This window comes from Hippocampus zosterae, chromosome 2 (assembly GCF_025434085.1).
Source record: "Hippocampus zosterae strain Florida chromosome 2, ASM2543408v3, whole genome shotgun sequence".
In the NCBI taxonomy this organism is placed as follows: Eukaryota; Metazoa; Chordata; class Actinopteri; order Syngnathiformes; family Syngnathidae; genus Hippocampus; species Hippocampus zosterae.
In genome coordinates, this window is record NC_067452.1 from 33,577,151 (window position 1) to 33,593,763 (window position 16,613).

At 41.7% G+C, this 16,613-nt stretch overlaps 1 protein-coding gene across 3 annotated transcripts in view; it reads right to left on the reverse strand.

The window, feature by feature from the left end:
• Positions 1 to 14,207, reverse strand: part of LOC127595694 (guanine nucleotide-binding protein G(I)/G(S)/G(T) subunit beta-1) — a 29,978-nt gene extending 15,771 nt beyond the window's left edge. The window contains exon 1 of one of the 3 annotated variants that reach the window (XM_052057397.1): positions 14,025 to 14,207. The gene's annotated coding sequence lies outside the window, so the exon portion shown is untranslated. Of the gene's footprint in view, positions 1 to 13,572; positions 13,674 to 13,834 lie in introns of those variants that run through there. The other 2 variants (XM_052057395.1, XM_052057398.1) reach the window with 2 other exon arrangements.
• Between the last annotated feature and the right edge of the window lie 2,406 nt (positions 14,208 to 16,613).

The window sequence follows — 16,613 nt, forward strand, 5'->3', positions numbered from 1 at the left end:
AAAACGTTCCCGTAATTGTAGAGTCAAATTCACTTGAGCTTTGAGTCAAGTTATCTAAAAAGTGAAGTGTTTTCTTGCCAAACCTGCACTTCGTGTCCCCTTCTGCCTGCCAATCGGGTGAATTGTAATCGAAAGGCATTACGTAGATTCACTTTACACTTCCCACACCGCCTACAAAATAAAAGATTCCACATATTCCAGCTCTGATGACAGTATTATTCTAACCAAGTACGATAACAGCGTGTATAACTGCATGAATGATTTGACAATTTGACAAAAATTAGTGGACTTCACAATCAAAGCGTGTGCGCGTGTTTTCGAATGATGGAATTCCGTCATGGCGACGGATGTCTTTAATCCCTGTAGAAGCAAACAAAGGTATCTGAGGTGTAAGGCTCAGAATCCTCACACACCAGAAGCAGTAGTAACGCCAATGTTTTCCAGATGTATTTTCTCAAACGGGTGGTGTGCAGGCATACATTTGAGGTTGCACCAGAGCCTAAAAAATGATGACATAAGGCGTATGCAATAACCGGATCTGATGCAAAAGAGGATCGGGCCAGAAGACTCAAGAAGGACAGGGCCAGATTAAATTAATGCAAGGGAACAAGCAGAGTCGGAACCTCAACCTAAGCCTTTGGTTACAAGGAGAAAAAACACTGACCTAAAGTTATTCCAGTTTTTTTTTTAATCTGCCATTGCTGCACAACTAACAGTAATGCATTTTACATATTGTTGGTGGATTCAAAATGGGGAAGCAAAATAATAGTTGGTCGTAGTTGAGTAAATAGAAGAAAAGAAATTCCAAATGACAAACAATCCCAACACAGCTTTATCAAGATGCTCTTGCGGAGGTCTAATGGTTAATCGATTACATGTCAATTTATTAGAAAATCTAACTGTATAATTGACTCGCATTGAAATGCAATTTTGCTCAACCAGGGAAACACATTCGATATTAGAATATTTGAAAAATGGGAGAAACCCCGTCCCCCTCCCATAAAAACAATTGTCAAACAAATTCTGCAACTCTGTGGGTGCAGAATCACGAGTATGCAGAGGTGAACTGTTGACGTTGGCAGGTTTAGCGCTGCGTCATGAAATCTTTTAGCCAATACGGCTAAGCAGAATAGAAGTCTAATAGCCACATGCGAGTGTAGTTAGCCACGTCATGTCGTAGTGCCGCCTGTCTCGCTGCCATCTTGCTCATGCACATGGCCAAGACATTGTAGCCCAGACACCACAAAACAACACTCTAGGGAAGAGATTTTGGTTTTTTTTTGTTATGACCATAGCTTAATGGCTAACTGCATGTTGTAGTGGTAGTTTGTGTTCTAATCATGCTCGAGATACAGAAACATGGTCAAATTTAGATGAAGCATGGAGCCACATTTTTGGAGCGAGGAACCCCCCGCCCCCCCCGACCGAATGATGAATGTGCTGAATGACATGAATAAAATGTGTTTTATTGCCGGTATGAAGTGAGAAGCAGAATCGACGGCTTACTTACATCACAATGTTTAGATCAAGATAATCCAACTACAATGTGTATGGAAGTAACTATGTCCACTGACACATATAAACGGGTAATCCCAAATGTTTGAGAAACCAGAATTCTGACCTTAAACCGGATAGTGACAGCATGGAAACATAGCCATTGTCAACCAGTTTGAGAAAAATAAATGTACACTACACCTTTTATCCCAAATCCATATACCACTCTGGTTGCTGATTGCAGCTGATCATTGCCATAAATCTGTCAGCGCCTAATGGCAAATTCTGCCTGTAATGATGTGTTTGTACAAGGTGCCACAGTCTTGATGAGGATGGAGTCTCGCAAAGCAGGCATTTCCTTTTTAGAAAGGCGGTTCCCGCTTCTCTTTTTCGTTTGTCAAAACATTCAGCGGATGTGGCGATAAGAGTACAAAATACACATGAAGTGGCTTCTCTTATGACAAACACACTTGCCTGTGCTCATCTGGGTTTCAGACAATATTACCGCATGACATTACCAGGTCCTGACAGCAGAACTGATGCCAACAGCCAAACATTGAACTGAAAACACGACACAGGATGGGTTACATGCAGGAGGGGCACTGCGAGTTTGACGTGAGCATAGGCGGAGCAGTCACTTAAATTAGGTCAGTCTGATGTAGATTAGGCCAAAGGCCCGTGTCACCAGAATCCTCTTCATTGGCCAAATATGTTAAGTAGTAGTAGGAGTCAAACCAATATTGCAGTATCACGCAACTGTAACAAACAAGATTTAGGATATGACACACAAACACAGATATTCTTGAAGTAACGTAACGGTATCCTTTGTGCTACAGTACTGAACAATGGCAGCTGTGCAAATGAAGCAGACAGTCAAACGAAAATAAAAGTGACCAGTTGTGTAAAAATTACAATGACATCGGGGCAGGTGATGGAGAGAATCGTCGCACAATTTGAAGTGCTCGATACAATGTCGAGTGTCAAACAACGGCTGATAGCAAGATTCTGGACATAAACCAAAGCACCTCTTCTTCCGCCTTTTTGTTTGGTGAAAGTCTGTGTAAGTGCTTTTAGGAAGTGATGCATGTCTAATGTGGCCGAAATGCAACCAGGTCACGAAGAGTGCTGCTACAAGGGATTAGGTTATAGAGGAAAAATACAGGAGGATACTGCTCCTGGCCATTTTCTAAAAGCCCCATCCAGCTGCAGTCTCACATCCTCCCCGACAACACACAGCTCATTGCAGATGGAACTTTAACAATGGACACAAGAGTTTTAATTGAACTAACATATCGACATGAAAAAACTCAAAATTGTTATCGTGGCCTACTAGAATTTATTTGTGCAGTTTGTTGTAATGTAAAGGTTGAAATGTCACAGGAATGGACGGGGGCTTATACTGGAAACTTTGAATGATAGACAATATCCGATACATGACTAGTCAAATGTTTGGACACACTTTTTGTCATGATACCAAGTCAGAAAACGTCTAATCTTCTGACAATTTTTGGTGTATGAGCTATGGGTGGTTAGCGATCGCTGGCACTAAACTAACCCAGAGGGTTGAATTTTTAAAGACTGTGGTACAGTATTGATAAGTTCCGAGCTTCAACGTTCTGTTTGTGGAGAAATTACTTACATTAATTTTGGGTTGATTTAGTCTGTGAATGTTATTTTGCACTCTCCACTTCAGATTTCATTTCTAACAAAAATGAAATTAACACGTCCATCTTAGATGGATGTTCACAATCGGGTATCTCGCCGCGCTGCTTTGCCCCGTGTGAGAGGCACCTTAGCAGCTTTTAAATTCCTTCCATCCTTGGCGACATCGTCAACTTCCCTTTAACAGTGAGAGGCATGGCAACTGCCCATAACAAAATACGGTCAAACTAGAACATTTGGCATCCCTGTGGATGTCATTATGCACGTGGCCATCATGTCGTGGGTCACCACTTTACAACAGTGAAATAAAAAAGCAGACCTAAGTATCTCTTGATCCCTGTTTGAGTATAGGTACATTTTAAATGTTAGTAAGAGTCAAGAAGAATAGTGAGGGCAAAAATAAAAGGCCTGAGGGCATGTAACCCATTTTGTTTTGCAAAAACTAGAGCAGAATCCTGGGGGTACAAAGGAGCATAGATAAAGCGACACAGTTCTGATCAGAATGTTTCAACAGATGCTTCATGATTTCTCTGATAGAAAATGCAATCTTTTTTTTCTCCCACTTTCTAAATGTTCTTGAGCAAATGACAAGCGTTTAATTTTGCACGCTATTGCGTTATTGGAGTACAAACCACCACAAGTCAGCATTCAGCCATCACATTACTTAAGTTGGTACGAAACGTAAGAGCACGTTTCAGCCTTTTTATGCTTTGAATTAAATATAAGAGCGTCATGTTCAGTTACAGCATTGTGTTATTGAACAGCAAAGGGAAAAAAATGAAAACCAGACCATGATGTTAAAGGACTTGTGGCGAGTCAGTCCATTGTGGTCAAATAATCCCGCAAATGTCAGATGATTGCAGACAAAGTTAAAAAAAAAAAACTTTCTGCCTACATACTGTGCTTCAAACTTCCACCATAATCCGGCTGCTAAAAGAAGAGATTAGTTTCACTCCATTACCATCAGCGTTGCATACTACCACTTTATTTTGCCTGTCATCACTACTACTTGGTTCACTTCCTGTGTGAAGGGAGATTTAGATTACGGCCTGGCCATTCATATTCCAAAGCCCCGATGTAATAAATTGATTTACTGTTCTCGTAATAAAAAAATTAAAAAAACAAAACAAAATTATGACTAGTCATGTATATGCATGTTAACATATTATTCATCTACATTCACATTCTCCTCGCTGTCCATCTTTAAAGCCCTCCTCAAAACTCACTTGTATTCTTTGGCGTTTGACTCAGCATGACAGATTTGTTCTTGATTTTACTGCTTGGTGCTTTCTACCGCCTTTATTACGGATTCGTCTCACTGTTTATTGTGTATGTTAAATCGCTCCATGTACAGCACTTTGTATGCAGCGATGGCTGTTTGAAAGTGCTCTAGAAATACTGTTGACTTAATAGCCTGCGACAAAAAAAAACAAACAAACTAATTGTTTAGGACAATTATAAACCCTAAATAAAAGCTCAAGTTATTAAATAAGGCTTATGTGATGCACGTACACTGACGTAGCACTGGGCAATTCATTGAAATGTTTTCATGATTTAGATTTTGGCTTCTCTTGACATTTTGAATTATACAATCAAAGAAAAACGATGAATGTGCAGAACAGCATGGTGTATTTGCAAAATCTCTATGCATTGTAGCAATACAGACTGTATGCTGGTCTTCTGGTAAATTTGTGTACCCGAAATGTATCTGGTGCCAGGTACCATTCTCTTCAAGTTCCTTGTAGGCGAAATGAATGTTTGCAGAACTGAAACTGCATAAACAAACAGCCAAATAGGACAAAAAGAGCACAGAATAGGATAACTGTTACCCAATAACCATAGCTGCTAATGCTATAACGCTACTTGGCTACCAATAGCGATACTGAAAAGCCACGAATGACAACAAGAGTCGTGTATGTCTATGAATCGACAAGACACAAGCGAACCAAATTGAAAAGGTCAAAACAGTTTTCAAAAGTCCTTCCATTCCAAGTGTGCATGTGCGCGCGTCAACTTAGCACAGCGGCGCGCGTCAACTTGGCACAGCGGCAAGCATGTGGACAAACAGGAGAGGGAACAAAGCCGTGGGACTGACTGCTGAGGACATATGTGAAAAAAACATGCATGTCAATGACCATTTATCATGGTCAAACGCGCATGTCAATGACCAATTATCGAGACCAAAAAAATACATTGTGTTCCATTTTATTCATATAATAATAAGTCAAATTATATATTATCGTTATTATCATAATTATTGTGATGGGCCCACATGAGGTCTATCGGCATTGTCAGGAGTCTTTTTTTAAAGTCACTTAACGCAGCAACAAACGGTCTCATTTGTACCGCCCTTAAACGTTAAACAAAACTGCCACTTTCTAAATCACAGCTGAGCAAAATTTACATTTTTTCCCCTTTATTACAAATTTGCAAGGTCTCAGCCCTGCTTGCCTGAAACCTAAGATGGTCAGTAGACAAACTCTGAAGTATCTGCTTTTGCTAATGACAATGCTTCAAAAGCAAACGTAAAGCCGTGTCGAATTAAGGAGGTACCTTGCAAAGTTCCATAAGATAATGTCAATCATTGAGGGGGTGGGGGGGACAACCAAGCAATGTTCCCTTACCATGCTTTCAGGCAGTTAATCATGCGCCTCTGTTCTAATAGTACACACAGCGCTGAGTTCAACTTCCTTTATGGACCATTTCAAGCCTTGATGGTCATTTCCATTGTGCAAAGTGGTAGTTTTTAGAACCAAAGTAAGTGGACATACAAGTCCAGGTTTAGCAACCACGGGAGGGCTTTGACTTTGTGGATTACTTTGGACTTCTGTTGAGGTTATTTCTTACTGTACAAAGAAATAGTCAGCATTTGTAACTGGCTGGGGGAATTAATAATAAGAGCACATATTTTATACACAAATTGCATCTACGAGAGCAAGTCAGTCAAGGCAAGGCGCAGTCTGATTTCCTTGGCTTGGAAATATCAAACACACAGCACAGTCAATGCAAAATAAAAATAAATAAAACGTCTATAAAGTTGGAGGGACACAGGAAACAGAACATGTCAAGAATTAAATTCAACCATGAGCCAAAGTCAAACGGCCAAGTACACAATGATGCCGTTTTTGTCCCTTCCTGAACAATGACGACAAACACCCGACCTCTTACCTCTTATAAGATTGTCCTATAAGGTAATCGTTTGGTCTGACAAGTGTTAAGAGTGGATTTGTCATGATAATGGGATCCAAAACGGGTCAAATCCAACAATGTGTGAAATATATACGACCAAAATTCTTCATGTTAATGGGGACAAGCCGAATCTTTTCAGATAATTTGAGCACGTGAACTGTAGCCAATCAAAGAAGCCTGCTGATGAACAAGGAAGCAGCAGTAAGTAAAAGTAAATACGTCTTAACCGATTACGTCATTTTTGAAAATATAGTGGGTGCCCCCCCCCGAAACAGCAGGAAGCGTTTTTCAAAGCCTTTTTTTGCCAAGTCGCCCTTTTGCTATGCTCCTGCCTCCGGTCCTCTTCGTAAACACTCGACAACCATTGATTGGCGCATACTCAGAAGGGTCAGCTTGTCTTTGCGTTTGGCAGATTATGTGTGATTGTGCAAAGACTTTGCCTCACAGGACTAGATTATAGACCAGTGATTGAGCGTAATCTTTAGGGTGTCTAGTGGTATGTGTTGAGATTATCTGAACAGACAACATATTCAAAAATGAATGGTTGATTTGTTTTTATCTTTAAGTTATCTGTCACGGATAAAGTTTAATTTTGAAATATCCACGTTTGTTCCAGGCTGAATGCACATGCAGAGGAAGTCACAAAATGAAACCGCCACATAACAATTCGACCACAACAAGATGATGCAATCAAATTAATTTAATATAAAATCAATTTCCCCCCAAAAATAAATACATCATTAAAATTAGCTAAAAACAGACTGAATCATGGGGGCGGGGGTGTCTGAACGATTAACTGGCTAAAACCATATAATCCCACAGAGTGAAACACAGACTAAGAATATAATCCCATTTCTATGTACCATTTGGAGATTAAAAATACACATCATCATAATGAAAATCCTACCCTGAAAACAATAGACACCCTCTTAGTTCAAATGGCTTATATTGAGACAAGTTAGCCAAAAAGAAAAAGTAATCTTGTAATGACCCCTAACAATATGTCAATATGTCGGAGTGACTCAATCCTGCAAGTGACGGGTGATCTTTCCAGTTGGGACAGCAACCAACGCTACGAAGGATATACTGTATATATAAAATGGATGGAAAGTGGCAATATTTCGTACAAACCAAATTCCAATGAGGTTGGGAAATTGTGCTACATACATAAACAACAGAATACAATGATTTTCAATGGGAGACAGGTTTGGACTGCAGGCAGGTCAGTCTTATAACCACATCCTTTTACTGGAAAGCAGCACACTGTTGTAACAACAGCAGAATCTTGTTTGGCATTGTTTTGCTATAATAAGCAGGAGCATCCATTAAACACACACAAAAAAACCATTGCCTTAAACGCAGTATGTTTCTCAAAAACATGCATGTACCTTTCAGCATCAATGGTGTAAATTCCCCATGCCATTGCCACAAACACAGCCCCATAACATCACAGATGGTGGCTTTTGCGTCCATAACAGTGGTTCTTTTCCTCTTTGGTCCAGAAGACACAATGTCCACAATTTCCAAAAATAATGTGAAATGTTGACTCATCAGGACATAGAACACTTTTCCACTTTCTATCAGTCCATTTTAGATGACCTTGGTCCATACATTCATTCATCATCCGAGCCGCTTGATCCTCACTAGGGTCGCGGGGGTGCTGGAGCCTATCCCAGCTGTCCTCGGGCAGTAGGCGGGGGACACCCTGAATCGGTTGCCAGCCAATCGCAGGGCACACAGAAACGAACAACCACTCGCACTCACACTCACACCTAGGGACAATTTAGAGTGTTCAATCAGCCTGCTACGCATGTTTTTGGAATGTGGGAGGAAACCGGAGCACCCGGAGAAAACCCACGCAGGCCCGGGGAGAACATGCAAACTCCACACAGGGAGGCCGGAGGTGGAATCGAACCCGGTACCTCTGCACTGTGAAGCCGACGTGCTAACCACTGGACTACCGGGCTGCCCTTGGTCCATACAAGCTGGCTTTATTTTTTGGTGTGGTTGATGAATGTTTTTGCTACCCATAGTAGAGTTGGGGGCCACTTTGCAGTTATCGTTTCCTTCAGAGGGCCATTATGACTGTGAAACCACATAAAATGTAGGATCGCCTCATATTTAACATACCCAACAAAACTGGTGAATAAATAGTTTTGAATTCCGGCGCCTGGAAAACCTGTTCAAATATTACATTTTAAAAGGGGGCATGGAAACGAAACATGCTTGAAATGTCATCATAATTAAAAATGAAGACAATGTGCAATTTCGGCATTTTAGCAAGAAATGAAGTTGATGCAAATAAATTGATTTTGTGGGCCACCTATAATGATGCGACGGGCCAGATATGGCTCCTTGGCCTTGAGTTTGACTTGTGTAGTAGTTTTAATTGCATTTAGGAATATAGTGCCAAACAGTATTTAACAACAGAGGTTTTCTGAAGTGTTCCTAAGCCCATGCTGTGATATCCTTTACTTATACAGTAGATGTCGGTTTATAATGATGTGCCGCCGAGGGATCGAAGTCAACGGGCATTCAATGCTGGATTTTGGCCTTGCCTTTTACTTGCAGTGATGTATCCAGATTCTCTGAATCTTTTGATATTATGGGCCGTAGATGATTAAATCCCGAAATGCCTCACAATTCTACATTGTCCTTGAACTGTTCGACTATTTTCTCTGGTAGTTGTTCACAAAGAGGTGAACTTTGCTCATGAAGCTCCATTTATACCCAATCATGACACCCACCTGTTCCCAGCTAACTTGTTCACCTGTGGGATGTTCTAAACAGGCGTTTGATGAGCATTCCTCAACTTTCTGTCTTTTTTGTCAACTGTCCCAGCTTTTTGGGAATATGTTGGAGCCATAAAAACCTATGGTGATTATTTGCTAAAAGCAATCAAGTCTATCAGTTTGAACGTTAAATCTCTTGTCTTTGTAGAGTATTCAACTAAGGAAGCTCTAAAGCAGTGGTTCTTAACCTTTTTAGAGGTACCGAACCCAACCAGTAATATGCACATCCACCGAACCCTTCATGAGTTAAAATAAATATATATTGTGAACAAATTCAAGATATAACCCCCCCTCCCCGTCGCATCTATTAAAAAGAGAAAAAAGCTAATAGAATTTCATGGGATTAGGATCTTTTTTATTTAATTGCCCAATCTACTATTACATGACAGTCACACGCTGACTACGAAGCGAACTAAATTTCCCACAGCACTGATTGGACAAGCCATGTCATGTGATCATCTGCAGCCAGTGATGGCCAAGCGGGCGTGCCATAACTAATTGAAATGTTGAATGGGGTGAGTGTCTTACCCTCCATGGCAGAGGCTCCGTCGAACCCCTGAGAACGACTCACCGAACCTCTGGGGTTCGATCACCCAAGTTAAGAACCACTGCTCTAACGGTTCCACAGCATTTAGTCGATCTCTCACATACACTCGGGTGGAACCCAAAGATTCACATATTAACTGATCCAAAACAATATATTTAATATTTTGGGGTTAAGGTGGGGGATTGTTTTTTCCTCTTATATGTATAATGAATTCACATTTTTGGAAGAATTCTGGGGCTGATAACCCCCCCCCCCCCCCCAAATCCATTTGAATGGGTGTCAATTGCGGATTTTCTTTAACCTCAAAGATAATCAGTCTCCTTGCATGGAGGACTACAGTAATGGGAGAATATTTAATGATAAAAAGCTGAAGATAGAGATTTTGCCAATTTGACATGAAAAAGGTTGTTGACAATTAGTTGTCAGTTAATCATTTAATCATTTTCACTTATTGCACAGGTGTTCTGGAACGTAACCCCTGCAATAAATTGGGAATGAATCAAAGTTAACACATTGACAAACAAGCACTAGGACCATGCAAAAATGTAAATGGGGTGTCACTTATATCATGCTTTTCGAACCTTGGGTACTTCAAAGCACTGTACACTGTTACTATATTCACCTCCTGATGACACAGCATCAGGGGCAAATGGGGGCTCAGTATCTTGCTCAAGGACACTTTGACATGGTCACAATGCTCATGGATCGAACCACCAACCTCTGGGTTGGGAAATGACCATTCTACCACTGATCCATAGCATCAGTAGTGCTATGGCACCAGCAGCCCAGCCCACGGGCCTGTTCTAAATACAGCTAATCAGTGGGACATTGAGATTTTCTAGGAACATTGTAGAGACAATCGTTCGAAAATGTTGCAATGTATGTTTCCTGTATATAGTGAGAAATCATTAACAAGGTCAGTTTCTTCACATAAACCAAGATTATTAGTTTCATAATAAATGTTTACTGTACTTTGAGCGAATGTGTCATTTCATAGGTGTGTATAACAATGGTAGCCCATGGCATTAATCAGTATCCAAGAAACACACAATTAGGTGACCCCTGGGCTGTACTGTAAATGACACTTGGCCCTCCTAATCACATTACTTAGACAATTTAACACATTGAATTTGGATGATCCATTTTCCCCTCACCAAGTTAGCAGTGCACTGTGCAACGAGTCTCAAGGAAGCACAACAGTGTGCACGTGTGTCAGTGCAATGCACCTCCTATGGAAATCAAATATCACAGTCATTGTCAAGAAAAATCCCCAACATGTTTGTGAGACAGCCGCCAGCCACTACTAAGTCGTAACGTTCCTTGAAACCATGATTGGCTCTGACTGGAAAGCACGTGCAGTGACAATGAACATGTACAAGGAAAATAAATTACCCACGGTTACGCCACTGTGTTACTGACGATTGGTATTTTTTACAGGCTGAAAAAACAATGCACATACACACACTACAACTGGTGGATGGGCATCAAAAATTGAGAGAAACTGGAACTATTTCGATTTCAATGGCTAGTTTGCCTCTTGGAAGAAGCCGTTGAACACGAACAAAGAACAACCGTTAGGAAGTGTGCGAGCAGAGCACTGGACACGAATGAAGAAGAACCAACAGAAAGTGTATGCTTGATGGTTGCAAGATGCGATAATGAATAGTTCGCAACCAATATCAAAAGTGAAACTGAAATTTGTTGAATAAAAAGCCCGTCTTCTTAGTGTAACATACACATCATTGTGGAGGAGGTTGCCCTTCAAATATGATAAAACACCTCTGCATGGCCCATCCTTGATATTTCTGTGCTGACTCTTGCTTCAGCTTTGACCCTCATCCTGGTACCACGTGCAAGTCAGAATCAAGGAAATACAGGCAAGTCAGAATCAGGGAACTACATCTAATGCAATGCTTCTCAATTATTTTTAGTCGTAACCCCAAAAGGAAGATGAAAATATTTTGCACCCCTCCAAACTCTCCATCTATCCTTTAAATAGTATCATATGTCTAAAAAAACTCTTAAGTAAACCTCTGCAGACGTGTTATACACTCCTTGCAGACTAACAATGAGAAGGTCGCTGCCACCTACTGGAGAGGATGTGCGATTATATTTTTTGATAGGATGAAAAAATAAAAATAAAACAGGAATGCATCATATTTTGTTCACAAACTTAATCACATCTGAGGTTAGGATAAAACAAGACTGTTGAGGTGAGAATACAATGACAAAAGGCCACATACTAAAAACGGTTATGTTGACATGCATATATTGAATGTGATCAGAAATGGATTTGCAGTTTTTACTGTTCATTCATGCACTAACAGTTAATTCCGTATCTTGTTGCCTTACATATAACTGCACCCGCCTGACCAGGAAACAAATTGCCTTTAAACAACACTTGGACATTTTTAACAGGGATATGAAGGCTAGCGACCCAAAGCTCGAAGTCATCCGGCGCCAGGCAGCTGTCTACGAGTGGGAGAAAAGGTGCTGATGAGGAAGGCTTTGAACGCCATCTTGTTGAGTGCAGCTACTCGGGCCCACAATACAGGAACCCATTCATTGGAGGCGCTGCGGGGTGGGGACACACCGGCCGAACGAAACCCGAGCGAGTAAATTATAACGATTCTTTAGAAGAGAAGTTAAAAAAAGGAAATCCACACGACGGCTAAAACTGACTGCGCCCATTCGCGAGTTGTCCAGCTCGATGCGAAGTTGCTAAAAGCGGCATCTTGTTGCCCCTTGGTTGGGGGGAGGCACACGACGATCAACACGTCCAACGAGCCGCTTGCTCGACATATTAACCTTATCATGGCACGCACACTAGGTCATACTGCCGTTTTATCACAACCGACCCGAGAAATATCGTTTCAACCCGTTTTATTTTCACGAGGGACGAGCGAGCGTGCGAGGCGACCGGGTATGGGACATGGCCGGTGTAGCTGCTAACAGCTCGCTCGCCCTGCAACACACCCGAGCTCGAGATAACAGGATTGCACCGAGCTAATTAGACTCATTTGCTCTACATTACATTGAGAAGTTCACCCAAGACCCAAAAGTGTGTAAATTATTTTCCACATTAGAGCGAGGGGCTAAAATACCATTTAACACATTAGTTTGATACAAGTCAACAATGTTGCCATGGGCTAATTAGGATGGTATGAAGTTGTAACCCCGTGCAGCCTGATTGTTGTTACTGTTAAAAAGTTAAAAGTGATTCAACACCGGACTCGGATCGCTTTTGTAGATCCTCTTGTATCGTTTTAAAGCGGCGAATTTGACGAAACCCCTCCAGCTCCGACACTCTCGGCAAATAACGCGTTACGCAAATAATCTGCGCAGAACAAATAGTAACACCCTCCGGGTGAAAACATCATTCGCAAACTTCCACCAACATCTGACCGAATTATATCACGATCGGACGAAACACACCCATGAGAGCCACGCCAGGCTGCGGCCACTGCTGGGCTAACTTGCTTGGACTCGCGACAGAAAACAGGGGGTGGTGTCGGCGGCGCTTCGGGTTGGCGAAGAAGCCATTTTTAGACTCGCTTCGTTGTCAGCTGTATGATGCTACGATTTGCACCACGACAGGAAGGATTTTTAAGAAGTTGTTTCGGTCATTTCAGAGTCTGTAAGTTTGAAGGCTAAGACCATTAAGCAGATGAGATTTATACCACCTTAGGATGTAGGAAAGACATGGAAAATATGGGCCGACATGTCGACATACTGGCAACAAACAGGATAGGAATTTGTGGTTAAAACAAACCCTTATTTTGCATTGGAAATTTGTCAAAAAAGGTTAAATTAGTTGGAAACTAGAGGACCTAGTTAACGTTGAAAACTTTCCTAAATAATCGGTTATATTAGTACAATGGTACTCACGTAAAATGGGAACATTTGATGCAAAATCTTGACAAATGTCCCAGTACCAATCTACCGTACCTTTCGAAACTGACCTCCATTCTACTAGTGAGTGGCGTGCTAACGACACAACCCAACCAACAAACAAGCCAACAAGGTAACCAACTAACGGAGGCACTCAAATCAGTTAATCCACTGGTTCATCTCCGCAGCTTTAGCTATCCAGATACAGAATTCATGATGTAAGGCAAAAATTGAATGCAAAAAACCCGTATATCCTTACCTGCTTTCAAATGAAATCAGCGCTTAAAATCACATCGGCTGGAAACAAGTAAAAGCTCGTCTCTCCTCTCTCCAGCCAGGCGCTCAGTGTAGCTAGCGAAGAGCGGCACTCCCCGAACACAGTTTTGAAACCCGCCAAGGAAGGGGGGGACACACCGGCACAGTCGAGCAAATATGAGGCAGTTATTCACCCCAAGATAGGCGTTCACAGTTCCGCGTGAGCAGTCTCCGTAGGCCCCACAAATTCCACCTTGACGGCAAAAAACACTCTGGTCCTACGACGTCGTCGTCCCTCTTCCCTTCCTCGGCGTCAGGATCTCAGCAGCTTCTTCCGGCGGCCATCAAACAGCAGAGATGGGCGCGGTAACCCTGCACTCAGCTCCGGGAAACCCCACGCTCGGGAGGCGTCACAACGCACGGCCAAGGGTCGGCGACCACTTCAAGAAATCAGGAAATACTGCCATCTCCGGTCATATATACTATACATTCACAGGGTGGGACAAAGTAGTTTAATTACAAATACACTTATTTATTAGAGTTACATTAATTCAACATTGTTTAACTGTGTATAATCAAAGCAGGGTTTCGAGCCAAGGTTCAGGTTTCTCGCTTGGGTCTGGGTCTCGAGTGGTTAGGGTTTTAAACAAGGGTTCTCATTACAAATTAAGGTTTCAAGGACAGTGCTATTTTTGTGTAAGGTTCTATACGTGTGTTGGCATGGGGGAGACCCTAAATGTCTTTCCTTTCATTCTTCATTCCTTCCTAAAACGCCCCCTTCCTTTCATACGATCCTTCCTTACTATACTGTACTTGTTTCCTTAATTCATTGAACTCCTTTGTTTCCTTCCTTCAAGAAGTTAAGGCCTACTTTTTGCCCACCCTGTGTAACTGCAATAGTAAATTTTAAACACAATTACCCCAGGAATAACTACAATCAAATTGCAATTCATCAAAATTTCCCCTAATGGTTATTTAACATGTGTTGCTTACTGTGCCATGTTCCGTTGCGTCGTATCACTAAAATCAAATGTGTCAAAATTATTCGATTTAACAACAACTAATTGATCATCAAATTAATTGACAACTATTCTCATCTTCAAGTAAGCGTTGCGCTGCATTGTTGAAGGGGAATGGGTTTGCAATTTTTAAATTGACACCAAGACTTGAATGTATCCTCACTGACCAAAGCATGTTTACATGCATGTAAACAAGCCATTCTTAGACATGGCTGTCACATTGCTAACATGACTTCGTCCCAATGGAGTGTTGTGTTGCTATCCCCGTTTTGCCTCGAGAGCTGTTCGATTAATTTGTACTTTTATCACTAACCAGAGATCAATTATCGAGCCAAGGAAACCAATAAGGCTGCTGTATGTCCCGACAAGACGGCAAGGATCCACGTACATACTTGTGTGCAAGGAAACGGTCCTCGATCACACCTTTTATGTCTATGGATATTGTGGACCACAACAGATACCGAATCAAGATGATCACTTTATGGAAACATAGTTGCATCAGCTGTCGAGTGCATAACCTGCAATTGACATGTAGTCGAACCTGCAACAGCCTCAGAAGTGCATGTCAAACTAGTATGGACTGTATTCAGCTCAGTAACAGTGTCTCTCACCATTCACATGTACACTTACCATGGCAGGAATTTTTTTACATGCTCGAGTAGTTGGCACTGTTGTACTAGGATTACTCGAAACATATTCACAAATCGATGTCAACTGGCCATTCTTGTGCAGTTTACATGTTGTCCTTGTGCTTGTACGTGTAACTTGTTTCCTCTCAAAATTTGTGTTTGTCAATGTGATATTGAGAAGAATAAGGATGGCTATCTGATTTACATGACCGCAACAACCGCTACTTCTAGTACTGTGTCATTTGCAAGCCAAAACACACAGTGTCGAATATCATTTAACAGTAGCTGGAAGGTTTCGCTGTTGCGAAAAAAGTTTATATATACTTGTGTATGTATACTTGTGGCTGGACAAGGCTTGGAGCCTTTGTTTGGCAGTTTCGAGTGCTTCAGGTATGGTCATCTGGATGTACCTCTCGGGTATCGGCCTTTTCATCACACCTCTCTGGGCCTCCGTCAATTGACTCACATCTTTCCGAGCTGCCTTGATCTTAGCCTCCAACCGTCTTTTCCATGGTGCGTAATGTATCTCATGGCTTCCATGGTTGCTCTTATAGCCAAGCATCTCAAGGATCACTGATGCTGAAGCGTATGTCAGCTCACTGGTTTACGTGATCGTTACGGTAGGGATTGCCCTCAGTGCTGCATTCACACTTTCCATGAGACATTCAGGTGGTACTTCACATAGCTGTTGTAATCGGTTTCTAGGTTGCCCAGCTTTCATTCTTGCCATGATCTTAGGTTTCAGGTTAGTTGCTGCCTCGCTCAGTATTTCATTCGTTGGGGCTGGCCTCCCAATCTCATCATCTGCATTCATTGGGGCTGTTTGACCAAACAGGGTCAAATACTTATTTGAGCATGTTTGGTCAAAAAGTATTTGGAGTTTTTATGAGTTGACTGGGGAAGCATACTGAACAAGTGACAAGCATGTTTGCCCTACACTTCTGAGATTCAAGGGTCGAAATTTCAATTCGGGCCTTCCTTTGTGGCGTTTTCATGCTCTCCCCATGTTCTGTGGGTTTTCCGGGTACTCTGGTTTCCTCCCATGTTCCAAAAACATGTACCGGTATGTTAGGTTAACTGAAAACTCAAAATCGAGCATTCATCTGATTGGCTGTTTGTTTATATGTGCTCTGCT